The 17550-nt window shown below is 40.5% G+C and overlaps 1 protein-coding gene and 1 pseudogene across 1 annotated transcript in view; one reads left to right on the top strand and one right to left on the bottom strand.

Annotated features, from left to right (window-relative positions):
* The window catches only part of Atp8a2 (ATPase phospholipid transporting 8A2), a 412827-nt gene that overhangs the window by 197068 nt on the left and 198209 nt on the right, over positions 1-17550 (bottom strand). The gene's annotated exons all lie outside the window — the stretch shown is intronic.
* On the top strand, positions 14827-15102 carry LOC125348413 (annotated as a pseudogene).

Consider the following 17550-nt stretch of genomic DNA (forward strand, 5'->3'; position numbering starts at 1 on the left):
TGTACTCTGGGTGAACGTTTCTTCTTTATAACCATTGGGCTTATTCATGACATTAAGTATGACTGTTTCAAAACAGACTATTTTGAAAACCGGGTGGAAATATTGTACACATGTCCTCTTCTCAGTGACTTGGTTTCCAAACAGGAAGTAAAACCTACTGTGAGTCTGGCACCAGTGCCTCATGCCTGTAATCCTAACTACTCAGAAGTCTGAGATCTGAGGATTGCAGTCCAAAGACAGCATAGGCAGGAAAGTCTATGAGACTCTTATCTTCAATTAACCACCAAAAATCTAGAAGTGGAGTTTTAGCTCTCTTGGTAGAGTGCTAGCCTCAAGCAAAACTGCTCAAGGACAGCTCTCAGGTCCAGAATTCAAGGCATAGAAGAAAAAAAAAAAAAAAACAGCCTACAAACAGTACAAGAAATGTATCCAAAGCCTAACGTATGAAACTGTAACCTCTCTGAACATCAGTTTGATAATAAAAATTTGAAAAAAAAAACACAAAAAAACAGCCTACCCTGATTTCCAAATTAGAATAAACTATAAATGTGTCAGTCAGTAGTATTATTCCGTACCCTCTGAATGATCAGCAGAATTTGTTTTACAAACTCTAATGGAAAAAACCTCTTTGCCATAAATATTTTACATACTTGTATAATGGTATGTGAATGAAGTTAGCTAAAGCTATTAGCTTATTAAAAACTCAAAATTTAGTTGGGCACTAGTGGCTCATGTTTGTAATCCTAGCTACTCATAGGATCACAATTCACAGCTAACCCAGACAGGAAAGACTGTGAGACTCTTATCTCCAATTAACCACACCAAAACAAAAACTGCCAGAAGTAGAGCTGGAGCTGTGGCTCTAGTGGTAGAGGTCTACCCTTGAACAAAAAAGCTCAGGGACAGCTTGTAAGCCCTGAGATCAAGCCCTAGGACTGACACAAAAAACAGAAATAAAACAACAAAACCAAAATAAATAAACCCCTTAAAATCTGCTATTTTGTGTTCCTAAAGAATAGTCCTTAGATAATTCATCATTATTACTGTTGTTATTATTATTTTTGGAAACAGGTTTTTACCATGTACCAGCCTCATTTCTCCTCTTCTTCTCAAATTCTGGGATCAGAGGCACACACCACCATCCTGGTAATTTAATATTTGTGTGTATGTGTGTGCCAATACAGGGCTTGAACTCAGGGCCTGGGCACTGTCCTTGAACATTTTTGCTCAAGGCTGGCATTCTGCCACTTTGAGCCGCACCTCCCTTTATGGCTTTTTGCTAGTTAATAGAATATAAAAGAGTCTCACAGTTCCCGACACCGCCCCCCCCCCCCCACACCAGATCTTAGGATCTCATCCTCCTAAGTAGCTAGAATTACAGGCATGGCTGCCTGTGCCCAGCTAATTTCATACTGTTTTAACCAACATTAATCACTGGACAACTCACAATTACTCAACTCTAACCTTTAAATAGAGATGATGACACTTGTAAGGTTTGTAAGGTTAAGTAAAATAGTATTTATAACATTTAATCCTCATATCATACCAGATTACATCCATCCTTTCTGTATACTTCAGAGCAGATACATTGCCAAGAATCCCTTCTTCCATGCCTAAAGCCACTGATAGTAGAAAGCCCTATTGATATGTCTTTGGTTTCTTTTCTTTTTCTTTTATGCCAGTACTGGAGCATGAATGCAGGGTCTTATACATTTGCTTGCTTTAATTTTTTCATTCAAGACTGGTGCTCTACCACTTGAGCCACTCCTCCTGTACTGGCTGTGTTCTGGTTAATTGGAGTCTCCCAGACCTTTCTGTTTGATCTGGCTTCAAACCATTAGCCTCAGATCTCATCCTGCTAAGTAGCTAAGATTATAGGTGTAAGCCACCAGAGACGTGTGTGTGTGTGTGTGTGTGTGTGTGTGTGTGTGTGTGTGTGTGTGTGTGTGTGTATCCTAGGGCTTGAGCTCAGGGCATCACTCTCTCTTGACTTTTTCTGCCTACACTGGTGCTCTATCACTTGAGATACACCTCTACTTCAGATATCATATCTTTTCCTATAGTTACCCACAGGTTTAATGCCATTTCTATCTTAACTAAGCACTTATCATGTATTGTGACCACATGTTTTTTAGTGTTGAGGTTTAACAGCAAAATTACCACTCATTTCTTTTCCTCTCTTAGGGTTTCACAGACAGAAGATCCTATCTTACAACAATGTTCAGCAGCCTCAACTTCTGGCTTTCATCTCTGCACTTCCCTGCTTTTCCTTGGTTTATTCAAGTTGCCAGGATCACTACTCTTGTACAGTGGAGGTTACTGGAACACAAGCATTGTGATACTGTGGTAGTAGATTTGGGAACTGAGGTAGTTACTAAGTGATTGGCACACAGCATACATGGCATAGACATTCTGGGAGAAAAGGATGATTCACACTCTGGACAGAGAGTTGTGAAATTTAATCATGCTGCTCAGTTTAAAACAAACAAAGCCAGGTGCTGATAGCTCACACCTATAATGCTAGCTATTCAGGAGGCTGAGAGCTGAGAATCGTGGTTCAAAGTCAGCCTGGACAGAAAAGTCCTTGAAATTTATCTCCAATTACCCACCAAAAAGCCAGAAGTGAAGCTGTGGCTCAAGTGGTAGAGCACTAGCTTTGAACAACAACAACAACAACAAAAAGCTCAGCAACAGTACCCAGGCCCTGAGTTCAAGTCCCAGGATCAGCAGACGTACAAAAATATTTTCCACTTCTGAAACTTTCCACTTAATAATTTTGGTCCACAGTTGACCAGAGGTAACTAGAAGTGTGAGAAATGGGGAGACAGGGCTATTGTATATCTAGTTGATGCTACATTATTTGCAGTGCTCCCTTTACTTGAAATGTATCTACTCTTCTCTAAGACTTACCACCTCTGTTCTAACACAGTACCATAAATCTCACCTCAATAATAAGCCTAACTGGCTGAGTTTGCTCTATAAAAGTTATCAGAGTATATGTATAAAAGACATTCAAAAACAAAACATGTGAACCTAGGTTCCAGTGGCTCGTGCTTGTAATCCTAGCTATTCAGGAGGCTGAGATCTAAGGATCACAATTCAAAACCAGCCCAGGTAGTAAAGCCCATGGGACTATTATCTACAATTAATGGGCAAAAAGTAGAGTGCCAGCTTTGTGTGAAAAAGCTAAGGGACAAGCACGTAGACCCTGAGTTCAAGCTCCAGCCCCAGTACAAAAATCAAACAACAACAACACATACATATGCACCATGTGGAACAAAGAACCTTTAAAGCCAGGTACCAATGGGTAGTGCCTGTAATACTAGCAACTTGGGAGTTGAGATGTGAAAGATCACAGTTTGAGGCCAGCTTGGGAATACACAAGACTCCTTCCCAATCAATAGCTGGGCATGGTGGCACATGCCTGCTATCACAGCTATGTATGTGACTGAGATCAGAAGGATCATAGTTCCAGGCCAGCCCAGGAAGAAAATTCTGGAGACTCCATCTCAATAGAAGTTGAGCGTGGTGGTTTGTGCTTATCATCCCAGTAATGACAGAAAAGTATGTAAGAAGACAATCATAGTCCAAGTATGGATCTGGGAAAAACAGTGAAAACCTATCTCAGACATAACCAGGGCAAAAAATGGCTAGCTCATCAGCAGAGTATCTATATAACAAGTGCAAAGTTCTGAGTACAAACTCCAGTACAAAAAGTCCTTTATGATTCTCTTTCCTACATCTGCCAAACAATCCAACTGCCTATCTTTCTAAACTCTTCTCTAGAAGGAAAACAGACATTTGTCATTACAAACATGAACACTGAATCCTCTACTGACTTTCCATATATCTGCCCCTCCCCCATGAAGATCCATGAGCCCAAACAGCACATACAGACACATCTGCCTGCTGAAGAGCTTGGTTCTACTATCACTCTAATTCCACTATTACCAATGAAAACAATAAATGAGTTACAGATGAGATGAACATGAGTTTGCCCTGATCCTCACTTTGTACTCTCTTGTGTGTATACAAAAAAAACAAAAATCTTGTCTTTTAAATCATTTCAAAGATGGTGATACCATCTCTCATTAAAAAATAATCTTAAAACTCTTGGGTGATATCAGGAAACACAGGAAGTGGGAATCTCACATTACAGAGGAAGCAGAAATGCAACAGAGAATAAATGTAATCCTAATGGGCTCTGCAAATTCTCCAAAATACAGCAAATGTATTATATCACAGTGCTCCAGTCACAGGGGACTTTGAAGGCACAGGCCAAGAAGCTGGAGATGCAATCAGTATTGAAAATAGATGTTGAGAAACACACATAAATTATTCCACATTGATTCTGACTGATTGTAACAGTTGGCTTTCAAGTTGACTTGCTAATAAGCCTTGGTATTTCATATGCTTTTCTTTTTGCTCTTCAGTTAGAATTGTAAGATTCTGAGCTATTGTTGCAACCTGTTATGATAGTATGAATAACATCTGTTATAGCTAGGTGCTAGTGGTTATGCCTATAATCCTAGCTACTCAGCAGGCTGAGATTTGAGGATTGCAGTTCAAAGCCAGCCCAAGCAGGAAGTCCATGAGACTTTGACCTCCAATTAACCAGCAAAAAGGCAGAAATGGAGCTGTGGCTCAAGTGACAGCCAGCCTTGAGTGAAAAGGCCCAGAGTTCAAGGCCCAGTACTTGACGGAGGTCGGGGGGAGGAGAGAGAATGTCAATTTCAGCTGGATAATTTAATATAAATGACAGGGGCTGGGAATATGGCCTAGTGGCAAGAGTGCTTGCCTCGTATACCTGAAGCCCTGGGTTCGATTCCTCAGCACCACATACATAGAAAATGGCCAGAAGTGGCGCTGTGGCTCAAGTGACAGAGTGCTAGCCTTGAGCAAAAAAGAAGCCAGGGACAGTGCTCAGGCCCTGAGTTAAAGGCCTAGGACTGCTCCCCATCCTCCACCCCCCACCCAAAAAAAATCACATATACTATAAATCCTTTCTGAGTGTTATTTGAACTTCTTGGGTGCTGAAAGACACTTTTACAAAGGCTTGCTGCAGAAGTAGGAGGCATCAGCCCCACTAAGCATCCAGAGTTGATACAGGAACACACCATGGTAGGATGGAGAATCACCAGGACTCTGCCAAGCATTCTCTCAGATGGAGATCCATGCTTATATTTTCTTTTTTTATGAAAATGTCCCTTCTATCACAAGCAAACAATTTATTGTAAACTGGGCACCTGTGGTACACACCTGTAATCCTAGATACTCAAGTGGTTGAAATCTGAGGATCACAGTTTGAAGCCAGCCAAGGCAGGAAAGTTCATGAGACTCTTATCTCCAATTGCACTCCACAAAATCTGGAAGTGGAGCCATGGCTCAAGTGGTAGAGCGCTATGCTAGCCTGCGAAAAGTTTAAAGAACAACACAAGCATTTATTGCATTCCTAGGAATGAAAGATAGGATATATGAAATCACTCCTATGTTCCTATTTGCCCATTGAAAAAAATTATTGTACTTAGTTACTCTACACATAAGCACTTCAGTACACCTCTAGTTACCAGGAAAATTCGATGCTTTGTCACAGAGCATGGGTCAGGGGTGGACATATATTAAGCTAATGAAGTTAGCTTAAGTCCAAGAGTTCCAAGAGCACTCATGATGTAACACTGAGTCAAATGCCCATGATAAGTATTTGGGACTAACATATCTCATGTCCATGTTTGGAAACCAAAATGGGATATAAGGAAAAGCAATTATAAATTGGCTTTGACTTCAAGGATAGCTCCTCTGCCAAGGAGCATATCACTTCCTGTTGACACTGACTTCCATGTGTCATACATAAGGCACATGGTCCTGTTCATGTCAAGGAAAACATGATATATGTCCTCAGCATTCAGTGTCATCCTTTAAATTCCAAATGCAAATCAGAAGAGTAAGGGCCCCAAACTACTGTGCCCCGTGGACATCCTTGAAGCACCCAATTCAACCACAAAGACATCGTGATTCTTTTCCAAAGGTGTTCACTTTCTTTTTATTATCTGCAGGATGGGGAACTATGTTCTCTAAAATATATACCTAAGGTCCCTTTCTTTGAAAGCTTCTCTGAAACCTGTGTGATTGATGATGATAAGTACTTTTCCTCAGAATGAATAAACTTTAATTTCACAGAATGTTGCTACAACTAGGGTTTGAATTCAGAGCCTGCCTGCTTTTTTGCTCAAGGCTGGCACCCTGCAACTTGAACCACATCCTACTTCTGGAATTTTTGGTGGTTAATTTGAAATAAAATTCTCACAGAGTTTTCTGCCCTGGCTGACTTTGAATCATTTTGTTTGTTTGTTTGTTTTGTTTTTGTTTTTTTTAGCCAGTCGTGGGGCTTGAACTCAGGGCCTGAGCACAGTCCCTGGCTTCTTTTTGCTCAAGGCTAGCACTCGGCGACTTGAGCCACAGTGCCACTTCTGGCTTTTTCTATATATGTGGTGCTGAGGAATTGAACCCAGGGCTTCAAGTATATGAGACGAAGACTTTACCACTAGGCCATATTCCCAGCCCCCTGACTTTGAATCATGATCCTCAGATCTCAGTCTCCTGAGTAGCTAGGATTACAGGCTTGTGCCACCAGTGACCAGGAACAGTGCCTTTTCCCCCCCAAAAAAACTGGGATGGAACCCAGGACCTCAAGCATACTAAGCATGCACACTACCACTGAGCTATACTCCCAGCCCTCCTCAATGGCTTTAGAGATTTTTAACCAATATCACATAATAAAGACATAACTTAGGGAGGATTAATAGTACCACCTTGATTCCTAATCTAATGATCCCTCCACTATTACCTCCCAATTACTAGATCACTGATAAAATAGGCATGTCATAATTTTAAGATATGCAACCCAGTGCATGAAAGTTAACCTCTCTTTTCTCCCATCTTAGTTCTTTTGAAAAACTAAGAAAGGGATATTATAAAACAAAATATGCAAAAACATGTTAATTTTCCCATTTCCCAGCAGTGTCTGACCACAAACGTGCATTACTTGGGCAGCTTGAGACGTGACCTCCCAGAGAATGATATTAATACATGTGACCAAGGGATGGGCAAGTCAGACAGGGAGTGAAAGCAACAGCATTTATTTTACAAGTGATAAAACATGAGCAAATGAAATTAAAAAATACTATCTTGACACTTGCAGGGTTAAATAAAATCTACTGCATTTATATTGGCTTATAAAAGTGAGAAACTAAAAAGTTAGACAACTGTTTAAGAAAATTCATAATTTGGGTACATACATTTCACTCTTTTCTCTCATCAATAAGAGCATCTACTAGATGATATTAACATGCAAAAAGATACTAAAGCAGCTGGGTACCAGTGGCATGCCCGTAATCCTAGTTACTCAGCAGGCAGAGATCTGAAGATCATGGTTCCAAGCCCACATGGTAGGAAATCCTTGAGACTCTTGTCTTCAATTAACCACTTCTAGCCAGAAGCTGGAAGCAGAGGTGTAGATTAAGTACTAGAGCACTAGCCTTGAACACAAAAGCTCAGGGACAGTACCCAGCCCCTGAGTTCAAGCCCAGGACCAACCAAAAAAAAAGTATAAAACAGATTCATGATATTAGTTAATTAACAACTTTTAATGTTTATATTACACTAAGTGACAGTATATAGTGTTTTCACAAGATTAACTTACATCTTCCAACACTTCAAAATACTTTTCTTATAACAATCAGTCCATCCATGAATAAATCAACTGTTATCCGATAGTATTCGGTGTTCTTCAGAGGCCCTTCACCCCATTCATCAATATAAGTTTTCACAACTAATTAGTATTTTTGCCAAGGTTAAGAAAAACTCAGCCAACAGGTGAAGTGGATGAAACTGATCAGCTTGTTGAAAGCTTCAGAACAAGTCACTGTAGAGCTTTTTCATGGGGCTGCTGCTTGACACCTCAGGACACATCTGTCTAATATTTCTTTTTAAGGCCTTCCTGTCTCACATCTGCCAGAACTTGGCACAACATCTCCAATTACAAGTGAAAAAAAATATATGACTGGCAAATTTCATGTGTAAAAGGTGAAGCTCTGCTCACAGCTTTCATTGACCACCCACCATGGAAACAATCCCCATGATATCCTCACTTTGCCTGAACTGGGCTATCTACTACTTTGAGAGACTTCTAGAGATACCATCTCCATTTTTATTGTTTTTTGGGGGGGCCTCTATAATAAAGTACCACAAACTGACTGACTTATACAACAAAGGTCTCACATTTCTTTAGGCTAGAAGTCAGAGATCAAGATGAAGGCAAAGTGAGGTGGTGTGTGTGTGTGTGTGTGTGTGTGTGTGTGTGTGTGTGTGTATGAGCTCGTGTGTGCGCGCACTCACCTGGTGCATACTGGTACAGGGCTTAATGCTCTTAACTTGGCTTTTTCATTCAAAGCTGGCACTCTATCACTGGAGTCGTGGCTCCACTTACAGCTTTTGTTTTTTGTTTTTTTTGTTTGTTTGTTTTTTGCCAGTCCTCAGGGCCTGAGCACTGTCCCTGGCTTCTTTTTGCTCAAGGATAGCACTCTACCACTTGAGCCAAAGCACCACTTCCAGCTTTTTCTATATATGTGGTGCTGAGGAATTGAACTCAGGGCTTCATGTATACGAGACGAGCACTTTAGCACTAGGCCATATGCCCATCCCACTTACAGCTTTTTGATGGGTAAATGAAGATAAAGAGTCTCAAAGACTTTCTTGTCCAGTCTGAACCATGATCCTCAGATTTCAACCTCCTGAGTAGCTAGGAATACAGGTTTGAGCCATCAGCATCCAGCTAACATAGCATCTTATTTCAGACTGCTCTCCTGGCTTCTAGTGGCTTGGTAATAATGTTTGGCATTTATTGGTGAGGTATCACAGGTTCTCTGCCATTATCTGCACAGACATTTTCCTTATGTGCCTATCACTGCCTAAGTTCACCCTTTTTATTCAGACATATTGGATTAGGACCCCTCTCAATGACTTCATCTAACTCATTATATCTGAATTGACTTTATTTTCAAAGTCACATTCAGAGGTAGAGGGTTAGAACATCAATAAAATAATGAGGGTGGGAGGAATGCAAATTGTAGTACCATTTTCTGTAAAAACCTATTCAGTACATGCCTGAAAACAAACCAACTCTAGACTACTTTCACTTCTTAGTAATCAAAAATTTATATGACATGGTTAACATTTTATTGTTAAATAGCCTTTGTGCGAGAAGACATTATCCAACTGTAGACTAATGAAAATGTCCTGAGCATAATTAAGATAGGCCAGGCTAAGCTAGGATGTTTGGTAGGGTAAGGTCAATTAAATGCATGTCTGTGTGTGTGTGCACACACGTGTATGTATGTGTGCATGTATGTGTGTCTGTGTGCTGTACTGGGGCTTGGGTGCTATCTCTTAGCTTTTTCACTCAAGGTTAGCATGCTACCACTTAAGCCACAGCTCTACTACTGATTTTTTTTTTAAATAAGAATGTCACAGACTTTTCTGCCTGGACTGGCTTAGAGGTGTGATCCTCAGATCTCAGCCTACTGATTCGTTAGAATTACAAGTGTGAGCCATGAAAGCCAGGATTTAAATGTATTTTGAATGACAATAATTCAACTTAAAATGGGCTCTTGAGAGGTAACACCATGGCATGTAAAGGGAAGAGCGTCTATATTGACTGATATATATATGTGTGTGTGTATATAAATATGTATGTGATATCATATATATTATATATGATGTGTGTAAATATATATATATATATATATTTCCTTGTAAAAACTAAGTTTGAGAGCTGAGAATGTAGCTCAGTAGCAGTGCTCTTGCTTACTTACTACGTGTGATGAGGCTCTGGATTGCATCCTAGTAAAAGAGTAAATTATTTAGTACCTAGAGACCCTGGCCTAGTAGGCTAACAACCAGGTACAAAAGAGATATCATGCCTCTGCCCCTCCAAAGCTCCCCATGACCTTGAGGAAAAGATTTGCAGAAATGACTTGAATAGTCAACAACCAATCAGTGTTGTGGAATCTGACCGATAAAAAGCCATCTTCGAAATCACCTAATTATAATAGGGGTAATCAATTAGAGGACAGCTCAGGTTGTAAGCTCCCCTGGATTCAGCCACTTTGAGGGAACAGCGAGATAGAGATGCAAAAACACACATTGGAAGAGTAGCCAGGACTTCAATTAAGACACGTCTCTTCTGTTTGTTTTTTTGTTTTTTTTTTTGCCAGTCCCGGGGCTTGAACTCAGGGCCTGAGCACTGTCCCTGGCTTCTTTTTGCTCAAGGCTAGCACTCTGCAACATGAGCCACAGTGCCACTTCCAACTTTTTCTATATACATGGTGCTAAGGAATCGAACCCGGGGCTTCATGTATACTAGACGAGCACTTTACCACTAAGCCATATTCCCAGCCCCAAGACACTTCTCTTCTGAATAAAATTCCTCACACTCACCCTCCATTGTCCCACTCTCCATTTTTAATTCATTAAATTCAAGAACCTGAGAAGGCCACATCAGCAGTGCTGGCAATGAAGTTGCAACACTACCAGGCATTGTCTACTGCTGAGCTCAAGTACTAAGCAGGTGTGGCCTGCTACATTGCTTTTACCTTAGCTTCAGACCTGAAGGGCTATGTGGGCTCTGTCCACCAAAAACAACAGAAAATTCCTTATCACTAACAGCACATACTCAAACGAAAAACAAACCTGCGCCTTAAATTTGAGAACTCATTTGACTTTCTTAAAATATTTTTCCTATATGCTTTTTAAAAGCTATATGTAGTGTAAGTATTGAGTTATTAAAGTATTGACTTATTATCTCATGTACTATAGCTATTTTTAAGAAAGGTGGATAAATAAGGCCTAATGAAAAGAAATGATGTTTAGCCTTCCAAGGTACAATGCTAAAGGTCTATATAAATTTCCTATCAGTCATGAGCATATTAAGTTAGCTTATAAATGAACCCAATTGGACCTTAACATCCATACACACACTAGAAATGTGTGTGTGCACACGCATGTTAGTTCTGGGGCTTGAACTCAGGGCCTAGGCACTGTCCCTGTACTTTTTTGCTCAAGGCTAGCACTCAACCACTTGAGCCACAGCTCAACTTTCAGCTTTTTGGTAGTTAATTACAGATACTCTCAGGCTGTCCTTCTCAAGCTGGCTTCAAACCATGATCTTCAGATCTCAACCTCCTAAGTAGCAGCACCTGACACACTAGAAACTTCTATGGCCAACTATATCCCCTAAACCACAGCAACCCAACCAATTTCTTAGCAATGACTGGCTGACAATCTATCTCTTAGATATAGAGCTTACATGTCTTCAGTTGTAAAGGTATAGAAACTAAAATACTGTTGGCCATCCAGCTGCAGAATTAATCATCCCTTCCTCTACTAAAGATGAACCGTGTGGGTGGCCCCGATGGTCATCCCTTGCACTGTTTGGAAGTTAAAAGGATGTTCCCAAATGTTCTTCTTGGGCATTTGGGTACACATTTCTTCAGTTCACTTAGGTTCTGCATTTTACATTATTTTTCCCCAGTTGAAAATAGTGTGCATTTTCTAAGCTGTATCTCATTTTTCTATTTCCTGCCTTTATTTTCATCTCCTTAAGGTCTGATTATATTTCTACCCTTCCAGATTCTTGAAATCTCTCCTGATCCAGGATCATCTGCCAACCTCATCAGCATGTAGTTTATTCCTCCTTAAATAAAATAAGATGTATCTTACAAACCCCACAACATCAAGCTACAAGTGGTTGGTTACCCTATTTTTATGAGAGGTTATTTACTGTATTTGTACTATTCTCCATCCGTGTGGCTCTTTTCCAAGTCAGGATGAATATATTTTGCAATACAAAAGGCTCAAAACTTTGTTAAAATTTTTTAAAGGAGGAAAACTTCCTTCTACATTATATTCTTGATATACTCAAATCTTTCTCTGTTGAGTGAGTTACTCAAGTAAAATTCCATGGGTTCTACTATGTGCTGGTGGCTCAAGCCTGTAATTCTAGCCACTCACAAAGCTGAGATCTGAGAACTGAAGTTCAAAACCAACCTTGGCAAAAACAAAAATATCTGTGAGACTCTTTATTTACAATTAGCCAACAAAAAAGCTAGAAGTAGAGGTGTGGCTCAAGTGGAAGAGCACCATTCTTGAGAGAAAAAATAACAAGTAAGAGATGGCACCTAGGCCTTGATTTCAAGCCCCAGTACCAACACGTGCATGTGCCTGCATGCACACATGCATGCACGCACACAGATATGCATGCACGCACACGCACGCACACACACAAACACACCCACACACAAAGAATCCATGGGTTCTACTCTTAAACCTTTCTGCTCCACAATGTTTTTTTGTTCCAGATAAATTTGATGGTATTATTTATATTTATTAGACATTATTATTCTTTAGCATAACTTACATTTCCCTTACAGTCGTCAAGTTTTATTGGGGTCAGTAATATGAGCTCCAAGCCTCTGATGAGCAATTGGTAGCTCCTCCTGGCACTCCTAGAATCCCTAAGATAACCCAGGACCTGTACCTGCCAGTATCATGGAGGGTTGACATTCCGCTTTCATGATCTATGGCCGAGGTAGTATAAACCTGAGAGATTTGATTTCCTTCCCTTCCTCAAATGTATGATACTACTCTTTGCTCTAGAATTTCAAGAGAAAAGAAAATCCTTTTCTCCACTAATCTCACTCACATGCCCATCATCTGTGTGTGTGTGTGTGTGTGTGTGTGTGTGTGTGTGTGTGTGTGTGTGCTGGTCCTGGGGCTTGAACTCAGGGTCTGTGCACTGTCTCTAAATTTTTGTACTCAAAACTAGCTCTCTACCACTTGATTCACAGCTTCACTTTCAGCTTTTTTTTTTTTTTTTTTTTTTTTTTGGCCAGTCCTGGGCCTTGGACTCCGGGCCTGAGCACTGTCCCTGGCTTCTTCCCGCTCAAGGCTAGCACTCCGCCACTTGAGCCACAGCGCCGCTTCTGGCCGTTTTCTGTATATGTGGTGCTGGGGAATCAAACCTAGGGCCTCGTGTATCCGAGGCAGGCACTCTTGCCACTAGGCTATATCCCCAGCCCCACTTTCAGCTTTTTGATGATCAATTGCAGATAAGAGTCTCCTGGACTTTCCTGGTTAGATGGGCTTAGAAGCATGATCATCAGATCTCAATGTCCTAAGTAGTTAGGATTATAGGTGTGAGCCATGGCAGCCAGCCCCATCTACCTTTTAAACATGCCTTCCTCTTGTACTAAGAAAAAAGAGAAAGTTTACTTACAATAGGTCCAATTTCCAGTTCTGAAATACATACTATTTTTAGACTTTCAAAAGGATGCAGTTTCTTCAACAAATCACTATTCAGACATCCTGTGCCGAACAGATGTGACAGATGCAGACTGATTTTGCCACCTCATTAGGAGAAACAAACAACCCTAAATCTTGTATTACATCCAAAGAGTTGTCAGCTGAAAATAAAAGCTGGCATGGATCCAAGTGGCATGTGCCCTTGATTTGAAGTCATTTTGTCTGTAGTTCTTATGTATGTAAATTGAGAAACTGTTAGCAGAAGCAAGCCAGCTGAAAACAGAAGTGTTTAGGATACACAGACACATTTGTTGGGGCCCTCCAGGCTAAGGGCCCCTTCCCACACGTCACCACAAATCCCTTTTGACTTCCTAGTCTGCATTCCTCTTACTGGCCTCCCTTCCTCACTTACAACATATTTTTATCATTTACTACTGGCTGAGTTCACATGCTCAGCCATCAAGGTAGACCTCAGAATGGGAATACAGGATGTAACAAAATTCCAGTGCCCTAGAACCTTCTTAAAGATTAAACTTAAGCAAGTACCAGCCAAAGGGAGATGAGGAGGGGAATAAAATAAAGAAGAAGGAAAGGCAACACAGTCAAACAAAGTAAGAGGGAACATACCTGGTTGTGTTCATGAGATTTGAGAATCTAAACCCAGCTCTGCAAGGGCATCGTGGCCCCTTCAAAGCTGGCACCAAGAGAATTAGCAAAGGTCTCTCTAGGTGGGCAGAGGAAAAATTGATGATAATTACAATAAACCAGGAGCTGGAAGGTCATAATTGTAACCTTAGCTGTTCAGGAGTCTGTGATCTGAGGATCGATGTTCAAAGCCAGCCAGGCAGGAAAGTCTATGAGACTCTTATCTCCAATTAAACACCAAAAGGCTGGAAGTGGAGCTGTTGCTTAAGTGGTAGAGTTCCAGTCTTGAGTGAAATGCTTGAGATAGTGTCTGGGCCCTGAATTCAAGCCCCAGTACTAGCACACACATAAAAAATGATGCTAATGAGAAATAAACACTATGTGTGGCTTACAGTTTTGTTTCAAAGGGACCATTAAATAGTTTGAGAGAACTAGGGTGGCTCTTTTTGAGGAAAAAGATCGAACTTCTCAAGACACCTCTTAAGACCACAATGGAAATTTTTTGCCTTAATAGCAGGCCCACATATCAAAGAGTAAATGGTATGATACTATGAACTCCTGTCTACTATTTCCTTTAGGAATACTATTAAAGTATGGTATGTGAGAGGCCTGGGAAAGTATGAAGAATATAACAAGTAAGAAATAACTTCCACACTGGCGCAAATTAAAAGGCAAAAATCCCTAGGGGAAAGAATGTAATTTTGGAATACTGATGCCCATAGCACCCAGTCTGCTGGCAGACACTTGTGACTGATGTGACATTATAGAAAATGCATAACAAGGGTCTCTCCTTGAAGCGCAGGCATGAGAGCAGAGTCCAAGTAGCAGCCTTCAGAGTCATGGCTGGACAAGCATTTAGGAAGTTTCTTCCTCTGTTTGACCCAGTGTTGGTGGAAAGGAGTGCAGCTGAAACTGTAACCAAAGGAGGCATCATGCTTCCAGAAAAGTCTCAAGGAAAAGTATTGCAAGCCACAGTAGTAGCTGTGGGAAGTGGGTAGTGAAGTTCTTCTCCCAGAATATGGAGGCACCAAAGTAGATCTAGATGACAAGGATTATTTCTTATTTAGGGGTGGTGACATTCTTGGGAAGCATATAGAGTGAATATATCTTTGAAATGGCATCCTGTAAAGCTGTCCATTCTATGGAAGTTCTGAGATCTTTCATCATGTAAATAATTTCCTTATCTCCCTTTTATAATAGGCTGATAGTAACGAAACTAAAAAAATGCATAACAAGGCACACTGTACCAAACATAATACACATACACATATAGACATAGAGCAACAACAAGTAACTATAAGAAAATAATAGTAGCCCATGGCAATATCATTGGCATTTATTAGTTCTTGCATTATTTTTTCCCCTCAAACCTCGCTTTATTTTGTGCTGGTTCTGGTGCTTGAATTCAGGGCCTGAGTGATGTCCCTGAGCTTTTCTGCTCAAGAACAGCACTCTACCACTTGAGCTATAACTCCATTTTCAGCTTTTTGATGGTTAACTGCCTGGGCTGGCTTCAAATTCTCATCCTCAGATCTCAGCCTCCTGAGGAGCTAGGAATCAGGCATGAGCCACTGGCACTTGGCTACATCTATTACTCTTATAGAGTAGGGAGGGGAAATGCCCCCTAAGCTTCCAAAAATCTAGCTTTTTAAAAAATATAAGCCTTCATGCCATTCTTTACTATGCAATAAACTAACTTCTTGGTTAATCAGAACACCTGCTGCAAGGCAGACTGTTTTCTTATTAGGCACCTACCACTTCTAAGACACAATTCCATCTTCTACATTTTACCAGGAAAGTGTGTTAAACTGTTGTTTATTGGCTCATTATTCTCCACTCCTCCCCATTCAATTTTACACCATTGACATAGAAAAAGCCTGCAGAAGGTATAATAATTCTACATGTTGGGCAGAAATTTTGTACAACATTTCCAATAAATTTCAATAACTTCCAAATGTATGTGCCTTCCAGGTTCATTCACACCTGTGGGACAAAAGTAGCAATAATATGGGGTGTGATGCATTCTTTTCAAGCAATAGGCTAGTTTGTTTACTGGAAGAAAAAAATATGTACATGTCTACATAGATAAATAGATCATTTTATCCCAACAAGCTGGCTAACTCATTCATAAAACATAAATTCCATTCTCTGAACATTATGCATACTAAATCAATTCAGGCCATAGACAGACTGAATACATTAGTAAGCATACAACAAATGGGAAATATTTCAAACACAATATTATCCCACAGAAAATCACTTCTTTAGTCAGACACTGGTGGCTCACGCTTGTCATGCTATTCAGGAGACTGAGATCTGAAAATCTTGGTTCAAAGCCAGCCAGAGCAGAAAAAGGGGATGAGAATTTCATATCTAATTAAGCAACAAACAGCTAAACACGGAGGTATGGCTCAAGTGGTAGAGCATCAGCTTTGAGCAAAAAAGCTAATAAGCAAGAGCACAAAGTCCTGAATTCAACTCCTAGCACAAGCATCAAATCCTAGCACAAGCATCAAAAAAGGGGGGGGGGGACTGTAAACACTTAGACGGTGGGCCAAAAGGAGGCTCACCTTAACTGTTAAGAAATCAGCCCTGAAAACTATTTCTAAGTAGCAGAAAATATGTCACTGAGGCTATGAATCTTAGGGAGGGTAGAAGCTATCATCTGAGTGCTATTAATGATTGTTACATTTTAAACCCTACTGGAAAAAGCAGGAGACAAGGTGTATAGTAGTCACCTGTCCTCACTCAGCTCAACCTGCCAGACTTCACTGGTTCCTTTCAGTTCTTCGAAACTAAAGTCAGGGGTTGGGAATATGGCCTAGTGGTAAAGTGCTTGCCTCATACACATGAAGCCCTAGAGTTTGATTCTTCAGCACTACATATATAGAAAAAGCCGGAAGTGATGCTGTGGCTCAAGTGGTAGAGTGCTAGCCTTGAGCAAAAAGAAGCCAGGGAAAGTGCTCAGGCCCTGAGTTCAAGCCCCTCCCCCCAAGGAAAAAGAAAAGAAAGGAAAGAAACTAAAGTTAATTTGATTGTGTTGAAGGCGAATACATCTGTCCACATCTGATGTTTGTTTTTAGCAAATTATGTACCATGTGAACAGAACCAGTTTGGGAGGGGCTATGGACTACATTGCCTTCAGTCAGGAAGTACATCTGCTTATGAAAGACTGGGGGAAAACAATCAAATTTACTGAATGTATCTACTTATTTATGCATGGAAACTTCCCATGTTTTCCTTAGATCCTGATTTCACCTTGACTTCAGTTTATGAAATGCTAGAGTGGAGAAGAACTTTCTCTCTTATCACCCTTGCTAGCCTTTTCCCAATTTAACAAATCAACAAAGGAAAAATAGGAAACAGAAATAAAACATCAACAGGAACTGGTTCATACCTGTAGTCCTAGCTACTCAGGAGGCTGAGATCTGAGAATCATTGTTCAAAACTAGCCTGGGTTGGAAAGTCCATGAAACTCTCCAATTAACCACCAAAAAGCCAGAAGTAAAGATGTGGCTCATGTAGCAGAGTGCTAGTCAGGAGCACAAA

This window comes from Perognathus longimembris, chromosome 3 (genome assembly GCF_023159225.1).
Source record: "Perognathus longimembris pacificus isolate PPM17 chromosome 3, ASM2315922v1, whole genome shotgun sequence".
In the NCBI taxonomy this organism is placed as follows: domain Eukaryota; kingdom Metazoa; phylum Chordata; class Mammalia; order Rodentia; family Heteromyidae; genus Perognathus; species Perognathus longimembris.